This window comes from Mastigoproctus giganteus, chromosome 9 (genome assembly GCF_048544385.1).
Source record: "Mastigoproctus giganteus isolate SK-2022 chromosome 9, ASM4854438v1, whole genome shotgun sequence".
Classification (NCBI taxonomy): Eukaryota; Metazoa; Arthropoda; class Arachnida; order Uropygi; family Thelyphonidae; genus Mastigoproctus; species Mastigoproctus giganteus.
The window spans coordinates 148,225,324-148,248,243 of NC_143583.1; positions in this window are offsets into that span (position 1 = coordinate 148,225,324).

The following is a 22,920-nucleotide window of genomic DNA, read 5'->3' on the forward strand; positions in this document are numbered from 1 at the left end:
TTGTCACCTGAACACTTCATGTGCTCTACTCTCTTGAACTTGGAGTCATTCCAGTTCAGAAGAAGCCAGGCGCACCAAGGTTTTTTGGGTAAAAGCTGACCTCACCAACTGTGGCTACCCAGCCCGTGTGTTGGACAAGTGCTCACTACAAGAACTTGCAGCTCGCCTGAGGCTCTTGTTCCCCCTCATGACAGCCAAACATTATCCACTGCTTACAGTGGATAATGTCCCATATTACTCGGGCAAATCAGACCAGATTTTTGGGATCTTACGCGAGTACCGCGTGAAGTGCTTATAACTTCCTGGTAGAAGTTTGTGGTCTCTGGTCTCGAGAGTAAAAATACCCATTGCTCCTCTCTTACACAGCGGTATTGTATACCGGATCACTTGCCACAATTGTGGCAGCTACTATATGGGGGGGAAGCTCCAGATGACTCCAGGACTGCCTCGCGGAACATGATAGGTCCATCCACCTAGGTGACTGCACACTCTATAATCACAGAGCATTTCTGGTCAACTCAACATGACTACAATCCTAGCCACGACAGCGAGGTGATCGACCAACCTCAACACTACTATCGCCGCCTTCCCGCCTCGGGCTTGGATCAAAGTACTGCAAAAACCTTGGGAGGTGCATTATGACCAGAGAAGCCTATGCACCAACAACTACCAAAAAAAAAAAAAAAAAAAAAAACTATCACCGCCTATGGTTAAAGTCCCTGAATATATCTAGCTGTCACAAAGTTTTAAAATCGCAGAGGTACAAGGCTACACCCAATTTTGGAGTCTGTAGTGTTAAATCACGACAAACACTGGCAGTCATCCCATATACATGCCCGGTACCAACAACAATTACCGGATCAGACACAGTGATTGAATACTCTCACGTTCATGTGTGCGCTCTTGCAGCAATCTGAACATGCACTGCTTATTTAGTTTATTCCATTCCTAACGTTTTATGTTATGTTTGCATTTCTGTATGTACTTGCTGAGGGAGGGGTTCATTACCCCGAAAGCTTATTTATCATATTAAATTTATTTAGTTACCATATCCACTGGTTCTACTGTACTCTTCTTTTTCAAAACTATGGAAACCAGTGCCACATACCCATTCTCTTTTATCATAAATGTTAATGTATGTTTTGGTGGTGTATTTATTTATTAATACATAAATAAAATAAACAAGAAAATACGACTTAAACAAAATCAGAAGGTTGATAACAAAATTTGCTTACCTGTTTACAACTTGTCATGTACTCTGCCTGGCCACTTATTAGAACCATGAGCTAATAGTGTTGCAAATCACTGCATTAGCACATGGTGTCAACAAAGTGGTGAAAGGTGATATATGCAATTGAATCATTCATGTAATGAAATTGTCCTGAATTCCTGGTGGGCTGAGAATTTTGCCAAAGAATGTGCATTTCCAGTTTGTCTCATACATGCTCAATAGGATGGATATCTCTGAGGATTGGATTGGCCAGGTCAAATGCTTGAAGTCAGCATTTCTCAGATCATTCTTTCACACATCTGGTTGGTGGATAATTGTATTAACATCTTGAAAGTACTCCTGTTCATGGAGGAAATCATGCAACATTACAGTAGTAGCTGATTTGCAGCAATGGTTACAGTGTGCTTTAGTGCAATCAAGGGACTAAGGAACCACAAAAACATGCCCTACATCATTACATCTATTCCCACAACCTGTAGTGTTGGTACACAGGGGGATGGTTACAGTACCTACCTGTGTGGTTTCTTCCGTGGATTCTTCTTCGATTGCAGTAATCATTCAGACGCAGCATGGGTTTGTTAAGGGGAAGTTTTGTGTGATGTAAATAAATGAATACAGTAAACCCCCGCTATTCGTGGTATCTGTATTTGCGGTTTCGCGTATTCGCGATCGCCGATTTAATATAAAATGAAACCTAAAAAAATGTGAATTTTAAAGCGCCGTGAATATTTTCAGCCATAAAAAAACATGGGCGTGGCTAGAATTATCTTTCCCGATCAAAACAGCGCTGAGTGGGTGGGGGAAGAGGGGTGACAAAATCGCAAGCGTGGATGTTTCTCGCTAATCCTTGTTCAGAATGTGTTATGCGCTTGTCATGGAAGGTTTCATCGTTTGCTTTTAATTTATATGCTTATAAATTGAATAAATTTATCAATTTATAAATTGATATGCTTACAAAAATTATAAATCTACCGTTTTGCAGTGTAAAACAGACTTTTTCGAGTGTGTTAACGGAAGAAAGTGACTTTATTATGGACAAGTTCTTTCTAACCCCTACAAAAATATGGCTACGAATAACAAGGGAAATGTGAAAAGATCAAAGAAGGTGGTGATGACATTAGCGAATAAAATTGAGTTATTAGACAAAATTTCTAATGGTGAAAGTTTCTCCTCAGTGGCAAAACATTATAAAATCAATGAGTCAACGGTACGATCAATCAAAAAATCGGAAGAAAAAATCTGCCGTAGTGTCCGTGAAAACGCGCTGAGTGCTTCAAAAATTTGCTCTGTAACTCGTGATGTTAAATTAGAAAAAATGGAAAAAGCTTTAAATCTGTGGATAGAAGACCGAACTCAAAATAAAATTCCATTAAGTTCACTCATCATTCGTGAAAAGGCAAAACTCCTTTATGAACACTTTAGCAAAACTGGTGATAGCACTGGCGGGATAAGTTTTTTTGCTAGCAAAGGCGCTGGTTTGAAAGATTTGTTTGAAATTTCTCATAAATATTACATTTAATATTAAATTGTTTCTTATTTTCATTTCGATGCCATATGCTTGCATTTCACTATGTGCATAGTCATAATATGAAGGTACATATAATACATACATAGACAAAATTTTAGACTAGTTTTTCTTATATATTTCATACTTTGGAACGGAACCCCTTTATTACTATGGGAGCCATAACTCAGTATTCGCGTTTTCGTTATTCACGACATTTCTCAAGAACGTAACCCCCGCTATTCGCGGGGGTTTACTGTACTTAATTTATGTAGGCCTGACATAGCAGAGTGGTCAGGAGCGAAAGTAAAGTGCAATAGCATGTGCTCTTTGAATGGACTGTGGTTCATGCCCATAACTGCTAAATACAATTAATGTTTGTATCAATGATTTATTGTAAACTCCACTGATCTGGTGGTTGTGCCAGAGTATAAACAAGAACAATTTGATTGGATACTATGATGTGGTCGCAAAGGAACTGGATGCAAAAAATAATTTTGATATCACATACTTGGTTTAGTTTTCAGGAAAGCTTTTGATACTGTTGCATGTGGAACAGTACTGCAAAAATTGGAGCAGTATGGCATTAAGGGCAAGTTGCTACAATGGATAAAAGGATGGTTGAAGGGGAGAAGACAGAGAGTGGTAATAAATGAACAGTGCTCTTCGTGGACTAATGTTATTAGTGGAATACTCCAGGGTTCAGTGTTGGACCCGTTGTTGCCTTGCATATTAATCTGTGATATTGACAAAGGTAAATCATATTTAATGTCAGAGTTTGCAGATGATACAAAGATTGGCAGGGTTCTTAACGACACCAATGACAGTATGCTACTGCAACAGGTTCTAGAAAATTTGGGCAGATGGGCTGAGAAGTGGCAACTGAAGTTTAACATTGACAAATGAAAAGTACTGCATATGGGTAGCAGTAATTCCAGAGAAATGTACAAACTGTGTGGTACTACATTCAGGGTAGTGAAGAAAGAAAAATACCTGGGGATAATTGTGCAATCAGATATTAAGTTTTCTGAGCAGTGCAGACAGGCTTTTTTCACTTTCTTATTCCAAAGGTGTTTTTCCTTCTGCTTGGAAATTGCTCATATTCAGCCAGTTCCTAAAAAGGGTGACAAATCCCTCTCATCCAGTTATGTAACATTGCAATTACTTCTACTATTTCTAAAGTAATGGAGAAATCAATTAACCACCAACTCTTAAACTATCTAGAAACCTTCCGTCTGATCAACGATCGCCAGTATTGATTCCGTCAGTGTCAATCCACTGGTGATATTCTGGCTTATATTACCCATCTATGGACAAATTCAATGGAAAAGTTTGGTGAAACACAAGCAGTTGCTCTTGGTATCTCAAAGGTTTTTGATCATGTTTGGCATAAAAGTCTTTTAAACAAGCTTCCATCTTATGGTTTGCCAACTGTTTTTTGCAATTGGTTATCCGGTTTTCTCTCTGACCACTCACTGAGGGTGATGATAAATGGCTCACTGTCTTCTAATTTCTCCACTTATGCTGGTGTCCCCCAAGGTTCAGTTCTTTCCCCCACTCTTTTCCTCTTGTATATTAATGATCTTCTTCCATTGACCATAAATCCTATCCATAGTTTTGCTGATGATAACACATTGCATTCCACTTTCCAGTTTGAGAAACCTCTGCCCTGCTCAATTAGCTTCAACTTCTCGAATTTCTGCTACCAATTCCTTAAATGCTAATCTCTGGGTAATTCTCCAGTGGGGCAAAGACAAATTTGTTGATTTCAATCTTTCTAAAACTCAGCGCTGTCTTATATCTTGCAAAAAAGGATTCTTCTGCTCCTATATTTATCTTTGGTGACACTCCAATTTCTAGGCAAGATGATATATCTCTTTTGGGACTTACCCTAACTTCTAATCTCTTGGCACAAGCACATTACAAATATTGCTTTCTCTGCATCTAAAAAACTTGGTTTTCTCTTTTTTGCCATCGCCATTACTTTTGTTCCAAACAGCTGTTCACTCTGTACAAATCGCAAATCTGCCCTACCATGGAATATTGTTCCTACATCTGGGGCAGTGCCCCCAAAACCTCTCTCAGGCTTCTAGATTCCATTCAGAAGCAGTTAGGTTAATTAATGACTCATCTCTAACAGAGTCTCTCCGCTCCCTGTCTCGTAGATGTACTGTTTCTGCTGCATGCCTTTTCTACAAATACTTCCATGGGCACTGTTCTTCTGAATTGGCTTCTATAATTTCCACTCTCTTTAAAAACAGTCCAAACACATGCCGCAACCAGCCAACATTCATTTACTGTCCAACCTCAAACTCACAAAATCAACTTTTCATCTTCGTTGTTTATTCATTCACTTGCCATTTTCTAGAATAACCGTCCTTCATACGTATTTCCTGAAAATTACAGTCTACAGAAGTTCAAGTTTAATGTCAACAAATATCTTCTTTCATCTTCTCAACCTCCAATCCATGCACGGTACTAAGTACTATAGGTTCTAATACTTCTCGTGTTTGGGGTTTTTCATAAGAAAAAAAAAAAAAGGCTGCCAGAGCAGATCTTAGGGTCATTTCAATGATATACAGGAATTTGGCTTGCAGCGATAAGAAGGTTTGTTTGTTATTTGGAGCATTAGCAACTAAGGCCATATTGCTCCGGGGATATGTGGTGGTCATTCCCTGACCTTTCCACATCCTCTGTATTTGGTGGTCATGGGATCGAACCCCAGTGTAATCAAGAAGCATGTGCTACGCACTGCTGTTCCTGCCCACCTGGCTATGGAGGCGCCAGGGATAAGGAGGTGATTATCCCCTTGTATAAGGCAGTAATCAGGCCACATGTTGAGTACTGCGTACAAGTCTGGTGGCCTCATTTTAGGAAGGATGTAGGGTTGCTAGAACGAGTACAGAGAAGGGCAACAAGACTGGTGAAGGGAACAAAGGGGGTGTGCTTACCAAGAAAGAATTAAGTTCTGTAAACTGCAGCATCTGGAGACTAGGCACCTGCGAGGTGATCTGATTGAGGTGTATAAGGCCTTGAATAGTTTGAGCAGGCTCAGTGCTGAAGGGATTCTTCCTCTTGATCAGATTGCAAACCTGAGGAGGTATAAACTCCCTTGAAGAAAAGACAGTTATAGAATAGACATGCAGAAATTTGCATTTAGCCAGCGGGTAGTTGATTGCTGGAACAAACTTCCATTTGTCGTGGAAGTTGATAACTTAAATAAATTCAAGGAAGAAGTGGATAATCTTTTGGACCGAACAAATGGGTGAAATGGGAAGTGTTTTTTTTTTTTGGCTGATGCTGTATAAGCTTGCTTTCTTGCATCATATGCTAATACTAATGTTTGAACTCCTTTGTTGGTGCTGAGAAACCCAAATCGGGACTGACTTATGATTTATGCTTCTCTGACTCCAGTCTTCTGCTTTTCCTTTTTTCTGTTAGTACTACCATATTTTCCTGTTTTTGTCCAGGACCATATCTCTGGCTTCCACAAAGGTCTCCTACTCCCACAGTATTTTCTTTGTTGTAGCATGGCATAAATGCTTATGTCTTGTGATGGTAGCCAGGTCACTTATATAAAATAACCATGTGATTTTCTTCATGGCACTGAACTTGATATCATGAATATCTTTTTTATTTCCTTGAATCGGACTTTTAATTCCCTATTTTGGATTCTATACAACACAATCAGTTAGTCAGTTTAGGCAAGATTGCATTAGTTCATCTCAGATTGCTAGTTTGGGTTTTCATCCTGTTTTAAGAATTCTCTTTAGGGACCTTTCTTGCACTGAGGCTGGCCGATTGCTCAAGGATGTAGTTGACTAGCCACACATGGATATGTTAAGAGACACTCCTTCTCTTCCACCAGGATATTTCCTCCCACTTACATTCAGACCAGCCTAGAATATATGTAGTATACTGACAATATACAAGAGGGTACAAAAAGTTTGTACCCTTACCTAGAAATAATAGCTCTAGAAAGGTGAAACTTCATGGTAACTTTAATCCTTTTCTATGTACTTTCCATATATAGTGATACATCTCTACCATGTATGGATCAGTTGTTTAATGCCTTGATCATAGAAGTTGCACTTTTTGCCTGAAACCACGATTCCACTTCATTGATGACTTCCTGAGATGAATCAAAGCCACTGTTTTTACATGTCTTAATCTCCGGATCATATTGGTACATCCAGCATTCATCACCGACCTATCAAAAATGTTCTCAATATCCACATTACACAAATCCAACAGTTCGTGAGAACATTGCTTCTGCAGAGGCATCAGCAATCTTGGAACCCATCGTGCGGAGACCTTAGACATGTGCAGATGGTAATGTAAAATGATGTGGGCAGACCCATAACTAATTCCTTCTGCATTTGCAATGAAATTAATTGTCACTCAGCACCAGCTGCTCAACTCAGTGTCTGTGGATGCTGATGGCCTTCCTTCTCTTGGCACATCAAAGACACTTGTACGACCGCACTGGAACACTCATTTCCACTTTTTTACAGTGTCATAGGATGGACAATTCTGCCCATACACAACTTTCATTTCTTCATCAATTTCCTGAGCTCTCTTGCCCTGCAAAATGCAAAACTTGATCACTGCTAGATACTCCACTATATCAACCATAGTGTCCTTCCTCAGATTCTGGGCTCCACCTCTGGTGTATGATCACTTATGGGAATGAAATTTCACATGTTAGTTATTGAATATGTAGACAACTTATATTAAAAACAGCATCTTCCTACTGATGTTTTATCTAGGTCAGGGCACAAAAGTTTTGATACCCCCCCTCGTATAAATAGCTAAAGCCTTTATTATTCATCTGCTGACGAGGCTACTAGAGACGGTCGTGTTCAAAGCCGCTAAGTGGATTTTTCTTATTTATTGATTTGAAATTATTGTTTTTCTAAAACTTTTGATTTAAATTTAGTAGTATAACATTATTTTGTGATTTTCTGATTAATTTGGTGTATTTATTCTTTACTCGGCCTTGTAATTGCATAAAAGTATCGGTAAGGGTTTCCACGTGTTTCAACTCCGCTACCGTTCGTAATTTTCCCGCCTTTGTGATACAATAGTTATAGACTGTACTAGATAGCGTAAGTTGAACTTCGTTAGCAGTTAAATTGTACGTTTAAATAAATACATATTAACGACTTAGATTACAAACGTAATATAATTAATTATATTTAACATAATTAATAACATAACATAATTAATTATAATTAATTAATAAATTAATAGAATCATGACTCAGACCAGAGCAGCAAAGCAAAAGGCTCAAGCTAATGGAAGTGCTGTGGCTCAGAGCAGAACTGAGGGGGGGCAGTTGTCCTCTGACTCACAGCCTTATAAAATGCACTGTTTGCTTGATGTTTGCAGAGCAATCGGGTACGGGACATGATACTGCCAAGGGGGATGTCTTTGTGTGTGCGCGATGCAAGGAGTGTATCGATATCAGGCAACAACTCGGCGTTCTTGTGGGCCTATATGAGAGCTTAAAGGACAGGGTGGATGCCCTCGAAGAAACTAAATTGAGGGGCCCATCAAGCTCTCAGCTGCCCACATCAACGCCAGAGCTTGCACTTGGGCATCGCGTGATACAGAGGCAACCCCCAAGGCAGAATGCGCTGGTCCTAAAGGAACTAGTAGTTGTTGGTGACTCTATTGTCAGGGGAAACGGGAAACATGCTTTGTAAAAAAGATAGGTGGAACAGGACCAGGGTATGTCTGCCAGGGGCAAAGGTTGATGATGTTGTAGAGCAAATATCATCTTTTAAGGGCATAAAAGGTGATATAGTTGTACACGTTGGCACTAATAATATTAAGAGTAGGAGATCGGCAGAATTACTTAACAAGTACAGGTCACTGTTGAACAAAAGCCGAGAATTAGGGTTGAATTTGAAAGTGTCTGCAATTCTGCCCAGACACGATAGGAGGGAGTATATGATGAGAGCCTTGTCGATCAATTCGGCCCTGGAAAGATTGTGCAAGGCTCAAGGGGTAGAATTTTTTTCAGCCTGGACTGTACTTGTTAACAGGAGAGATTGCTTCTACAGGGATGGGATACACTTAAATAGAAAGGGTGCAAGAATATTTGCTGATGCTATCGAGGCAGTGTTAGGTGGGTCGGAAAACTGCTAGCTTGGGGGGAGACAAAGACCAATAGATTGACAGTAGCCACTGGCAGAGGTGAAAGAGATTCTTGCACTGCTTCTATTAGAATGAGCAGAAGCCTGAAAAACAAGATGCATGGTATTTCAGAGACTGCTGGGAGCCATTGCGGTACAAGTAAACACATGGGTTGTGTTAGGGTAGCTAAGAATAGAAACAGGTGCAGGTATACTTGCTTGTACACCAATGCTAGGAGTTTAGTAAATAAATTTGATGAATTTGAGGTATTGCTCAAAACATCAAAGGCAGATATTGTTGGGATATCAGAGACGTGGTGTCACACAGATATAAGGGATGCAGAACTGCAATTTGGGGAGTACAACGTCTACAGAAAGGATAGACAGGATAGGAAGGGGGGAGGGGTATGCTATTAGTTAAGAAACACATAAAAACCAAGGAAGTGAAGCCAGCCGACATCGCTGGACAGTGCAGTGTTGAGTCAGTTTGGTGTGACATAAGCATTGGGAGATCAAAATTGAGAGTAGGAGTGTGCTATAGGCCTAATGACTCTGATGAGTATAATGAGGAACTGTACAGGGAAATAGAGTGGGCCAGTAAATCAGAGAGTCTTATAATGGGAGATTTTAATTTCCCAGATATTGACTGGAATTTGGGGGCTGGTTACTCACACACTAGCAGGGCTTTTGTGGATTTATTGGATGATTGTTTTCTACATCAGCATGTTCGGGAGGCAACTAGAGGGAGTAATACTCTTGATTTGATTATCAGCAGTGATTCTTCATGCATTAAGAATCTGCAGATAAATGAACCACTAGGTGGCAGTGATCACAGTGTGCTGAAGTGGGTTTTACTCAAAGAGGTAACTACCATTAGGGGTAAAGAGAAGGGTTATTGCTTCTGTAAAGGCGACTATGATGGACTGAGACAGTATTTAAATTCTATACAGTGGGACCAACTGATAATGTTACCAACAGCAAATTCAAAATGGGAAGCATTCAAAGAACTTATCTTGGAAGCTACTAGGCTTTACATACCAACTAAGAAATATTGTTCAAGGTTTAGGCCAAAATGGATGTCAGATGAACTAATGAGGCATATGGCAGAGAAGAAAAATGCATGGGATACTTACAAATTAACACATGACACAGAAGCCTATGATAGATACAAGTTGATATACAACCAAGTTACAAAGGAGGTTATGCAGGCGAAGGCAGATTACGAGAAATCCTTGGCAAGGGATGCAAAGAAAAACAGCAAAGAGTTCTTTACTTATGTAAACTCTAGAAGGAAGGGGATGAATCAGATTGGTCCACTTGATATTGATGGGTCAACTGTTGATGATCCTGCTCAGGTAGCTAACAAACTAAATGAATATTTTGCATCGGCATTCACACATGAGGAGTTATTCAGCAAGGAGAATGCCAGAGGTGTATTCAACTCTAGCAGTAAGCTACAGAATCTTGAAATAACTGGGAGTAAAGTGGAGGAGAAACTGTTGAAGATAAACACAAGAAAGGCACCCGGGGTGGATGGGATCTATCCAGTTATATTAAAGGAAGCAGCAAAGGAAGTAAGCAAACCCTTAGCCATAATTATGAGAGCTTCCTTGGACTCAGGGGAGGTACCCATAGACTGGAAATGTGCAAACGTGACCCCAATTCACAAAGGAGGATCAAAGGCTGACACAAGTAATTATAGACCTGTGAGCTTAACTTCTGTTCCAGGAAAATTAATGGAGGCACTGGTTAAAGAAGCACTGCAGGATCATATAGACAAGACTTCAGTTATAGCTCAGACACAGCATGGTTTTGTTAAGGGGAAGTCTTGCCTGACCAACTTGATTGGATACTATGATGCAGTCACAAAGGAACTGGATGCAGGGAATAACTTTGATATTATATACTTGGATCTTAGAAAGGCTTTTGATACTGTTGCACATGGAAGACTACTACACAAATTGGAGCAGTGTGACATTGGAGGCAAATTGCTGCTATGGATAAAGGGGTGGTTGAGGGGGAGAAGACAGAGAGTGGTAATCAATGGACACTGCTCATCGTGGACTAATGTTATTAGTGGAGTCCCTCAGGGCTCAGTGTTGGGTCCACTATTGTTTTCTGTATTTATAAATGATATTGATGATGGTATATCAAGCTTAATATCCAAGTTTGCAGACGATACAAAGGTTGGCAGGATTGTCAAGGACACTACTGACACTATGCTGCTGCAACAGGATCTGGAAAGGTTGAGCAGATGGGCTGAGAGGTGGCAAATGAAGTTTAACATTGACAAATGTAAAGTACTATATATGGGAAACAGCAACCCCAGAGCAACGCATCAACTCTGTGGTACTACACTGACAGTGGTAGAGAATGAAAGGGACTTCGGGGTGGTTGTGCAGGCAGATATGAAGTTCTCAGAGCAGTGCAGACGGGCTGCAAGAGTAGCTCATGGAGTATTGTCAATGATATACAGGAATTTTTCCAGCAGGGATAAGGAGGTGATTATTCCATTGTATAAGGCAATGGTCAGGCCACACCTAGAGTACTGTATACAGGTCTGGAGGCCTCATTTCAAGAAGGATGTAGAGCTTCTGGAACGAGTACAGAGAAGGGCAACAAGATTAGTGAATGGAATAAAGGGGTGCTCTTACGAAGAAAGGCTTAAGTTTTGCAAATTACAGTGTCTGGAGACTAGGCACCAGCGAGGTGATCTGATAGAGATGTATAAAGCCTTGAATGGTTTAAGCATGCTCAATGCTGATGGGATTCTTCCTCTAGCTCAGAAAAATCACCTGAGACGGCATAAATTCAAATCGAGGAAAGACAGATGTAGGATAGACGTGCGGAAATTTGCCTTTAGCCAGCGGGTGGTTGGTTAGTGGAACAGACTTCCATTCCTTGTGGTGGAGGTTGGTAGCCTAAATAAGTTTAAGGCTCAGCTGGACAGGTATTTTGAACGAACAGAGGGGTGAAGTGGAAGTGTTTTTTTTTTTTTTTTTTTTTTTTTTGGCTGATGCTGCATAAGCTTGCTTTCTTGCATCAAATGCCTCTACTAATGCTAAAATGCTATTATTGGTATTAATAGTGATCATAATAGTATTAGCTGTATACTGCAAGGAAGCCACTAGTCTTTTGCTGCACTGATCAAAAAAAAAAAAAGTAGATAGGAAAATACAAATTATATGCTTCCCTCTAGGTAACTATCCAGTTGACCTCTAAATTTATTCAGACTGTCAGTCTCAACTATCTGCAAAGGTAACTTGCAGATATGGCCAATCAGCAATCAGCGACTGGTTGGCTAAAAAACAAAAAACTTCCTACAATCTATTCTAAACCTCCTCCTCCTGTAATTTGAATTTATGGCCCTAAGTTCTGGTATTCTTTATAACAATCAAAATTCTGCCTTCATTCATTTTACTAACCCCTCTCAGAGCCTTATAAACCTCAATCAGGTCACCTCTGAGGTGTCTGTCACAATATATAATAACCTTACATAATTGGAGACTTTCCTTGTATGGTTGCCATTTTGCTGATTGGTTACCATGGGAGTTGCCCATCTTTGGACCCTTTCAAGAAGCTCAATGTCATTTTCCAGATGAGGTCTCCATACTTGAACACGGTATTCCAAATTTGGGCTTACAATTGCCTTATACAGTGAGATTATGATCCCTCCCCATCTTTACAGGATAATGTTTGATAAATCATTGTTAGGACACTATGGATTTTCCTGGCCACCTTGATTACACTGCTCAGAAAACTTTATATCTGCCTGTATCGTAACTCCCAGGTACATTTCTTCCTTTACTATTTTTAATTCAACCCCACCAAATGTATAATTTATTTTGGGGTTGCTGTTCCCCACGTGCAAGGCCTTGCATTTTGCTACATTAAATCATAGCTGCTCCTTTTCTGACCATTTTTTGAAGTCTGTCCAAGTTGTCCTGTAGGGGCACTGATCATTAATGAATCTACCAATCTTTGTCATTTTCAAATTTTGACTTTGTGCCTGCTTTCCCTTTCATTGATGTTGTTTCTGAAAATCAGAAACAAGAGTGGTCCAAGAACTGATCCTTGGAGAAACCCCACTCCTGACATTACACAAATCTGAAGAATATCCATTAATCACAACCCTCTGCCTTCTGCCCTGCAGCAATCCATCTTAGAATCCTTCCAGTAATCTCAATATTTTCCAGCTTTTACAGTAATCTCTCATGAGGGATTGAGTAAAAAGCTTTGCTAAAATTCCAATAAACTATGCCAAACTTGTTACTTACATCCAACTCATGAGTAACTGTGTTAAAATGGTCTACTTAAGTTAGTTAAACATGATTTTCCCTTAATAATAAACCAAGTTATGTGTTCTTCAGAATGCACTGTCAATCTAAATGTCCCTGGATTTAACTCTTAATCATTGCCTCTAAGATTTTCCTTACCACTGACTTCCTACTAACTGGTCCGTAGTTACCAATTTCACTCTTAGAAATGCATCTATATATTGGGGATACACTGGCACTTCTTCAATTCAAAGGAATCTCTCCTGAATCCAAAGATGCCCTCATAATTAATCTCAATGGTTCAATACACTCTTTGGTGGCTTCTCTCAAAATTACTGGGTATATCGTGACCACCAAATATGGAGGGTGTGAAAGGTCAGGGAATGACCACTGCATGTCCCCAGAGCAATATGGCCTTAGTTGCTAATGCTCCTAAAAACCAAACAAACAAACAACTGGGTATATGCCCTCAACTGTAGGAGCCTTACTTGCCTTTATGCTCAAATGTTTTTCTACCAAACAGTCTTCTGTAATTTCAAAATCACTAATTTCGTATGGCTCAGCCTCACTCTCACAGCCTCTTTCCAGCATGAAGGGTTTTTCATCAGTAAAGAAAGATGCAAAGTACCTATTCAATTCATCTGCAACATAAGCTGGGTTATATGAGACTTCCTCACACCCAGCGCATAAGGTTCCGATCTGATTTGCTTTCTTCTTTGTTGTATTCATGAAAACTTCCTAGTTCCCCATTCTTTACTCTCTCAGCCAATACTTTCTCATAGCTTGGCTACCCTAACCTTATTTGTGGTATTATTATAGATCAACTTGTACCTGTTGTAGGCCTCAGTACTTTTTGTTACTCTTTAACTGCCCATGCTATCTCTTTCTGCTCTGTTTGACAGGCCAGCTCTGCATTCATCCATTTTGGCATCTTCTTCCTGCAATATTATCTTAATTGCATATATGACTTCATTGGTTTTGCGAGTTTTGCTTTAAAGGTATGTAAAGGTAATACACATGTATTTACCCACACTCTGCAATCTGCTCAATTAATAGAAGCCATATAGCACCTTATATAGCTCTTAACTCTACAACCTCTTTCTACATCTTCAACTGATAATTGTGTGATCACTACCTGACAACAATGGTTCCTTTAAGCCCTCTGATATCATCTGATTCAAAAATAATGATGAGGGCAAGAATATTCTCACCCAAATTTTCTCTAACATGATGGTACAAATAATAATAATAATAATAATAATCATCTAGTTTATTTAAAAATATTTTTCCCATGTTGAGTTTCCCTCTCACTTATTGATTGTCAACCCATAATAAGATATTTGTACTTTCTTGTCCATTCCATCTACATAAAGAAATTCTCATCATACTCTTCCCTATCTTCTGGTCTGTAAATTACTCCCACTGTCATTATAGCTTTGCTTCCAACTAACTCATATCACACAGATTCTATGCTGGCAGACATAACTTCAGACTCAGCAAGGTTCTCTCAAGTCTTGAGTTAATACAAATGAAGAAGCTCTTTTCATGATCAGGCTGCTTTTGATAAGAAGTACGACCCCACCACTCCTTCTATTTTCCCTATCTTTCCTAATTCATCATCCCCAGTGTCCAGGTGGCACCACATTTCTGGTAGTCCTATTATGTCAGTTCAAATTCAGCCATTTTATTGCCAACACTCCTGAAATTACTGTAGACACAGTCTCAACTGTGTCTACAGTAATTTCAGGTATACCCTGATATACCCCTTGAAGTCATTTAGGCTTGCTTCCCTAGCTTTATATTCCCACTCATTTGAAATGTTTCTACCCTCAGAACATCTTTCCAACATTGCCTGTTGCAGCAACAAGCAAGGATTCCTAAGGTGAATGCAAGCATTACTTTACCCAAATTATCAGATAAACATGGATCAGTATTACCCTTCTCCCCCCCCCCCCAACTAGCAGTTTCCTCAACCCTTAAGGTATCCTCAATATAATAATGGCAAAAATCCTTGCACCACCTTGTTCAATTGAATAGCATCTCTACAATAGATTCCTTCTACCTGTTTCCCCCTTGAATCTTGCAGATTTCCTCAATCTTGAGTTACTCCATAAAGCTTCCAGCATATAATCCCTCCTATTGTGGCTGAGCAGAATTGTAGACACATACACATTCTGACCTAACTCACAGCATTTTTTCAGCATGGTCTTGTATTATTCAAGAAATGGTCAGGTCATGTTCATTTAATATCGTTGTCCCCACATGTCTAATATTGCTCTTTTACTCCTCTAAAATCTGACAATCTTTTGGTAACATCATCAGTTGTTACTGGCGCCTCCGTAGCCAGGTGGGAAGGAGCAGCAGTGCGTAACACACGCTTCTTGATTAGACCGGGGTTCGAGCCCGTCACCACCAAATACAGAGGATGTGGAAAGGTCAGGGAATGACCACCGCATATTCCCGGAGCAATATGGCCTTAGTTGTTAATGCTCCTAAAAACCAAATAACAAACAACAATCAATTGTTACTCCACCCAGCAAACACACCCTGGTTCCTTCTCTGACAATACTGTTGCCCATTTCTCTCACAATAGAGTCTCCCAATAAAACTAGACCACCTTCAACCAGAGCAGTATGCTTTGGCCACTCTTTTCTGGGCCCCAAATCAGGGGGTGCATCTTGTATCTTGTGACTTGGCAAGTCATGAGATACTTGAGTGCCTAACGAGCTCCCAGTTAAATTTGTTTATAGGATAAGCATTCATTTCTCCAGTGACTCAAATTCTTTTTGTCATGCACCAAGTTCTAATTTGAGATCGGTACACTCCTTACAGTGGGTGCAAGAAAAGAATCATTAGCTGAGCTGGGTTTGTCTACTAGACCAATCCTAGAATACATGTCGCAGGCTACAAAAATGAAGAACTCTTGACTTGTACCTGAAATGCTCATGGGCATTTCCATCCTTTCTGTGTGAGTCACAATGTCCTTGGTGGACTTTGTATTGTAAGAGGATTATCTTGTGGCAACCATTATTTAGATAAAATTTGAACTTTAGAAAGATTAGAAAATTTAAATTTAATCTACCGAACAAAAGTTATGAAGTTGCTGCTCAAATATTGATAACAAAGGCTATCTGAATATTAAGCTGTAGCTTTCCAAATAATTTACAAAATTTAAACTTATTACAGAAATTTACCTGTTGACTAAACTTTAACCACTAGTGAAAATTGGGCATCTCCTCCCTCCATTTGTAATGCTGCAGGTCCACTGGGATAAATTTTACCACATCAAAATTAACTAATTAATTCTGTAATTTCTATTCTGTCTACAAAATTGAAGCTCACAATATTTGTCAAGAGATGTGTTTTCTTTGTTTTCCCAACTTCAAATTTTAGAAATATCCGCTGATTATTGTGAAAGCAGCAAAGATGTACGGTCAAGTACAGCCAGTTCTGCTATAACGCGGTACACGTGTTCCTAAAAATCTCTGCGTTATGGTATTTTGCACATTAAAAACAATAGGGCTTATGGGAAAAATGGGGATCGGGCAGAGCACTCAAAAAAAAAAAAAAAAAAAATGTTCAGTCTGGTAAGTAAAACACTAAAAAAAAGTTAGAAACCCAATTAAATTGCTAACACAGGTTTTAATATCTTAATTTTCTAATAAATAAATAAATATAGCACTTTACCTTGACAAGATATGAGGTTTGCTTGATTGAGATTTCTGTTCACTGGCTAGCATTTTCTTTTTTTTTTTTGGATTGTAAAATTTAAAACAGTAAAAAAAGATATACAATCAATAACGAAAAACACTGCACTCACAAATTGCACAAGTTTACAAAGCTTAAAAAATAGAAATGAAGAGAAGATTCTGAAAATTTGTTTTTTATATGATTAAAGATTTCATGGAAGGGGGAATCACATTTCACCATAATAACTTAAAAACCCACAGAATGCAGTAAGATCGATTTTACCACCCATTTATAATTAGACTGCACTAACTGAAAAGCCCAATAAACCAGGAACTGCAAATTGTTTTATGGTAGTGACCTCCAGAAATGTGCTCCTCTGCTCAAGCTATCACGCCTCACGAAGGCGCCTCCGTAGCCAGGTGGGAAGGAGCAGCAGCAGCAGTGCGTAACATACTCTTCTTGATTAGACCGGGGTTCGAGCCCGTCACCACCAAATACGGAGGATGCGGAAAGGTCAGGGAATGACCACCGCATATCCTGGAGCAATATGACCTTAGTTGCTAATGCTCCTAAAAACCAAATAACAAACAAACAACAAACGCCTCACAAAAATTCTGTTCAAACAGAAAAATGCGAGTTTCTGAAAACATGAGTCGGCCTACAATATCATGTGTTATCTTGTGAATACAGCAAATGACAACAGTGTGTCTACGACCAATACAACTACAGTAAATGGGAAATACAGCTCTCACACATTTGATATTTGACATTTTTTAAGCTTCGTCAACTTTTACGTATTGCTGCACAGGTTCAGCTTGGTGCCAGGTTTTGCATTAACCTGGTGTTCCTCACAGACAAAATCACGAGCCAATGTGAAAATCACGTTATACTTGCACTGTTTCCTAATACGTCAGTTGTGTTGGAGCAAATTTGCGTTGCCAAAATGTGTTTTAGCAGAACTGACTGTATGCATATTTAAGCCTTTTCTAATTATGCATGATAAAAATAAGTAGGTGTTGCCTGCACTAATTGAGACATGATACTGCATTTGTTGAATTTCCTGTGTGTGTGTGTGTGTGTGTGTTACTGAGCTTTTATCACATTACCTGCAACTTTGAGTGATGCCGTACTATAGATTCTCATTGTGCAGATATACAGAGAAAAAAAAATGCATCACTTTTTCTTACCATAACCAAAAAATTGCAACAAATTGTTTTTGATAAACAAAGTGACCATACATAATTTCTTCAATGTGTATTGTATTTACATATAAAAATTCCAGGAAATTCATCTATTGGAGGCTACATTGAAAACTAGAAATTGATAACACCACATTGAGTATTTGATTAAAAAAAAAAAAAAAAAAAAAAAAAAAAAGAGAAAAGCAGTTTGCATTATTGTAATTGTTTCTGGGAAACAGTATCCATGCATCACATTTTCTGGATGTATTTCAGATCTAACAAAATTTCAAGAAAATATTTCAGTGGTAGAGTTTCATTGATATGTTTTTTTTTTTTTTTCTTTACAGCAGTTTTGGTTTGATCTAGAATTCTGTTTCATGAGTTTTTTTTATACTCCAGGTTGCTATTGCTTCTGTGTTGCAATTGTGATAAACAATATTGGTACAGCATGTGGTCACCCCAGAGTATAAACAGAAAATTTATTTATATGTGTGGTGTAAAGATTGACTTTATTCAGAGATGTTTTCAATGGCTATTTCCCTGAAGAGGTACTTATTTCTTCTTTGGGCCATACCGTGTTTTTGGACAGATGCCAGATATACGAGGAGCAGTACAAAAGTAGTGCCTCCTATTTTTTTCCTCAGAAAATTTAATTCCTATAACTATGCCTTTTACGTCAATTAGCCCTCGATCATTAATAAACATTGTTAAAGAGTAACAATACAGTGTATCCAGTGCCAAAATTTTTAATAACTAAATATGGAGCTTTCAGGGTGAACGAACCCCTTCTTCAGCAAAAGATGTATACAAAATACTAGCAAAATACAGACATTAGAGATAGAATTAAAATAAAATAAATACCAAGTGAGTTTCACATGCTCTAATGCACACATGGCTGTGTGATTGAACATTATTCACTAGATTGGCATTCATTGTTGGTGCATGGACAAGTGTGGGTTTGCTGCCAGTGCTTGTCGAGTTTCAAGACTGTTGATCCAAGACCATAGCCGCGTATCCTTACAGCGATTCAAGGCTTTTGGACAGCATGATGTGTTCAATGATTCTAGTCAAAGGCGGTGACGGAAGTGTCGGGATTGGTCAATCACTTCACAATCACGTCTAGGATTAAGGTCATGATGTGTTGACCAGAAATATTCTGCAATTGCCGAGTGGTCAGTATCACCAAGGTGAATTGATCTGTCATATTCTGCAATGCGATCTCGAAGGCATCTAGAGCTCTCCCCTATATAGCAACTGTTGCAATCATTGCAAGTTATGTGGTATACTACTCCACTACATAAGAGAGGGGCGATGGAGGTTAACATTTGAAACCAGAGAATGAAACTCCTACCAGGGAGCTGTATGCATTTTATGTTGTACTCATGGAGTATTTTAGAAATCTGGTCCGACGTGCCCAGATAGTAAGGAATATAGGCAGTAGGTATATTGTCATGTCGGGACAACATTCTCAGATGGATCATAAGCTCTCGTGCTTGTAGCAAGCACTTGTCTAACACATGGGTTGGGTACCCACAATTGACTAGGTCAGTTCTTACTCTGGAAATCTCGGTGTGCCTAGCTTCCTCCGAGCTGGTATGGCTCCAAGCTCATCAGCATGTACAGTGCTGTTTAGATGGCAAGGGGTATGGGCTGATCTGTAGTTGGTAAACTTTCTGCACCACATTGGCTTATGGTACACCAAGGTTTCCAGGCATGGGCCACTCATTTCACTAGAACATCTAGGAATGAAAAGGACCCATTCACTTCTAACTCTATAGTGAACTGGATGAACAGTGATTGGGAGTTGAGATACTCTAACAGTGCTGTCTCTGAACCACGTGGGATGATGGTGAAGATATCATTGATATATCTGCACCACATTGTAATTGGTATGGGCGGGCTCAGGAATATCTGTTCCTCCATAGCAATGTCACCTGGTACAGCTAATGGCCTGCTGGACGGGAATGGATGTAAATTGAGAGACAACATCGAAGGACGCCATGATCCTGCTGTCAGGAATCGTGAGTTCTTTAGTTAGGCGAATAAATTCCTTGCTGTTGGTGGTGACTGTATGGACAGTGTTTCCCACTAGAGGTGTAAGGACAATTCATATGTAGGCACGTTGCAGCAGGAAACAATTGGTTGGAGTGGAATGCCTAGCTTGTGAACCTGAAGTAGACCATAAAATTGTGGAAGTTGGCAGCCCGTGGCACGTAAAAGCCACTGAGTCGATGTAGAGATTTTCACAGATTTGAACCATTTGTAGACTAGTTTGTTGACGTTTGACTCTAGACATCCTAGGACTTTGATAGGTGGATCAATTACTAAACATTGGATCCTGCAGTAGGGTGAGGGCTTTCTCCAAATACCGCAACTGGTCTAATATAACAGTGCAGTGTCCCTTTTAAACAATTTAAAGATTTAAATTGTTTAAAAAAACAATTTAAATCTTTAAACTGAAGTGTAAATGAGCAGAAAAGGGCAACTTAGTCATAGTGGCCACCAACAAACCTTTTTTTTTTTTTGCAAGTCATACGACACTCTTGGGAAAAATATGGGGAAGGTAGAGAAAGTGCAGCATGCCACTTGTAAATTTTTACTAACAGCCTAAGTGGATACTCTGCAAAGGCTTTAATATTTGTTTCTAAATGTGTTTCTTGATTTGCTGATTTACATGAGTATATATAAATATATACTTTTTCAGAATGATCCCATACATTCCACAAGAAATGCACTGCATATTGCTGTTGTGCTGGTAGATCAGCTGCAATAAAACAATCACAAAGAAGATAGTCTCCTCTGGTCACTACCGAGTATAAATTAAAATTTTATTGTAACTGACAGTGCAGGAATTGCATACTCAACTCAGTTGTCATGCATCAAATTCTAAGCATATTAGAATCTCCATTGTTAAAAAAGAAGGAAAAATTCCTTACACTTAACAAAATCTCATTCCACAGTCTGATTAACAGTAGACACCAAAGTTTGGTTATTGGTAAACTGTCTTATCACATCATAGTACGCGTTGGACATTGTACACACAGTAGCATGAAGGGAAACAGTTTCAACTAATGTAATAATGTTCTAGTTTAACGTCAGGAGCTAATGGAAGAGTACAGTGCATGCTGTACACTGCCTCTAGCATTGTAATGAAAATAATTCCCTGCTTACGTGTAAATATGGAGAATATCTCATAATTTAATTTGATTGGAGTTTCTGGAGATGGGATAAGAGAAATAGGGTAGTGCCAAACTGTCTCTGCAACCTGTGAGTTGGTCATCCCACAGTAGCAGCAATTTTCTGGATTTATTAGATTATTTTCTATTCTAGAATATTAGATGTAACAAGAGAAAGCAGTACTCTTCTTCTGATTATCAGCAGCAACTCTTCATACATTAAGAATTTCCAGATAAAGGGACCACTTAGAGATAGTGATCATAACATATTAAGGTGAGATTTATTTAAGGATATAACTACTGTCAAGAGTGAAGTGAAAGGATTTTGCTTTTGTAAAGGTGACTGTAATCTTAAGTTTTGGATCATAAACTAGATTTGGACACAATCAGTACCACTCACTTGTACTCTTTAGTTTAACTCTGAAAAGTGCTCATATTGCTTTTCTTATCACTTATAGATATCTTCTTTAAATTGCTTTATTAAAGGTTGCTACTGTTCTACCCAGCTAGTTATTCGATTAACTAAAGACAGCTAATGTATACATACCACACATATTCAAAATCTTTGTTACTTCAATGGCATGGAACATCTAAAATTATTTAAATATATGTTTCCTTTTAGCATTTCTTTCTAGTTTCACCAGACAAATTGCTAACAAGTGTTGAATACTCTCTTTTTATACTTGAGTTTTTAAGCCTACTGTACTAGGCACATTTTGAAGTTTGAAGGAATCCCACATTTTCAGGTTCAGAAGATTTCCAATGTGTCCATCCAGTGCTGGTGAGGGCAACCTTGATTTGATTTAATTTTTTTTTTATTATAATTATCATTATAAAAGGTGTGATGTCACCACAATGAAATATGGCTTGGAATGACTTTGATTACTGCCATCTGAAGCAATTAAAAATAACCTATTTTTCAGTGCCATTCCTACCTCTTCTTTCCCTGCAATTTTACAAACAGTGCCTGCTCTTTGTTCTTCCACAACCATATTTTTTGAGAACCCTGAGAGAGAGAGGGAGAGAGAGAGAGAAGTAGGAGGGAATCACCAAAAAAGAGAAGAATGATGATATCCAGCTCAGGACCCTGGGTATGCCAAGCCCACATTCACCAGATGTGAGCCCCTATGTCTGTACAACTCTGGGGAAAATTGTTATAAGACAAAAGATGCACATAAATATTCTCACACTGTTACCAAAAAATCAGTGTTATTTTTGCTTTTCTTTCCATGCACTGCATGCTGTTGTTATGCTTATTTGTTTGCAAATGTCTGAATACATCACATTTCCTACTACTTCAAATTTAAAAATTACATATACTTATACATATGGTTAATGCCCTTGGTGTTACCATTTTCAGATTTCACAATACAAATATGTGGAAAATCTTGTAGATGTCTTCTGAAAGTTTACATAATTTCTTTCGCATTTTATTGAAAGACATATTACTGGTGTAGTGCACTACGCCAGTAATATGAAATTACTGCACATAGCATGAGTGCTATTATCCCACGTTTTTATTTTGTGATATAGACAACCCCAGCAGACCTGATGGTAAATTCATTAAGGAAAATAAGCACAAAATTTGGAAAAAAAAACCCCAATATTAACATAATTTAATTTTTTTGTAAAAAGATGGAGGAAAAACTAGCATTTTTGCAGAAAGATGGAGAAAGGTCAAATTGATTAAAAAAAAAAAAAAGATGGTTTCTCCATCAAAA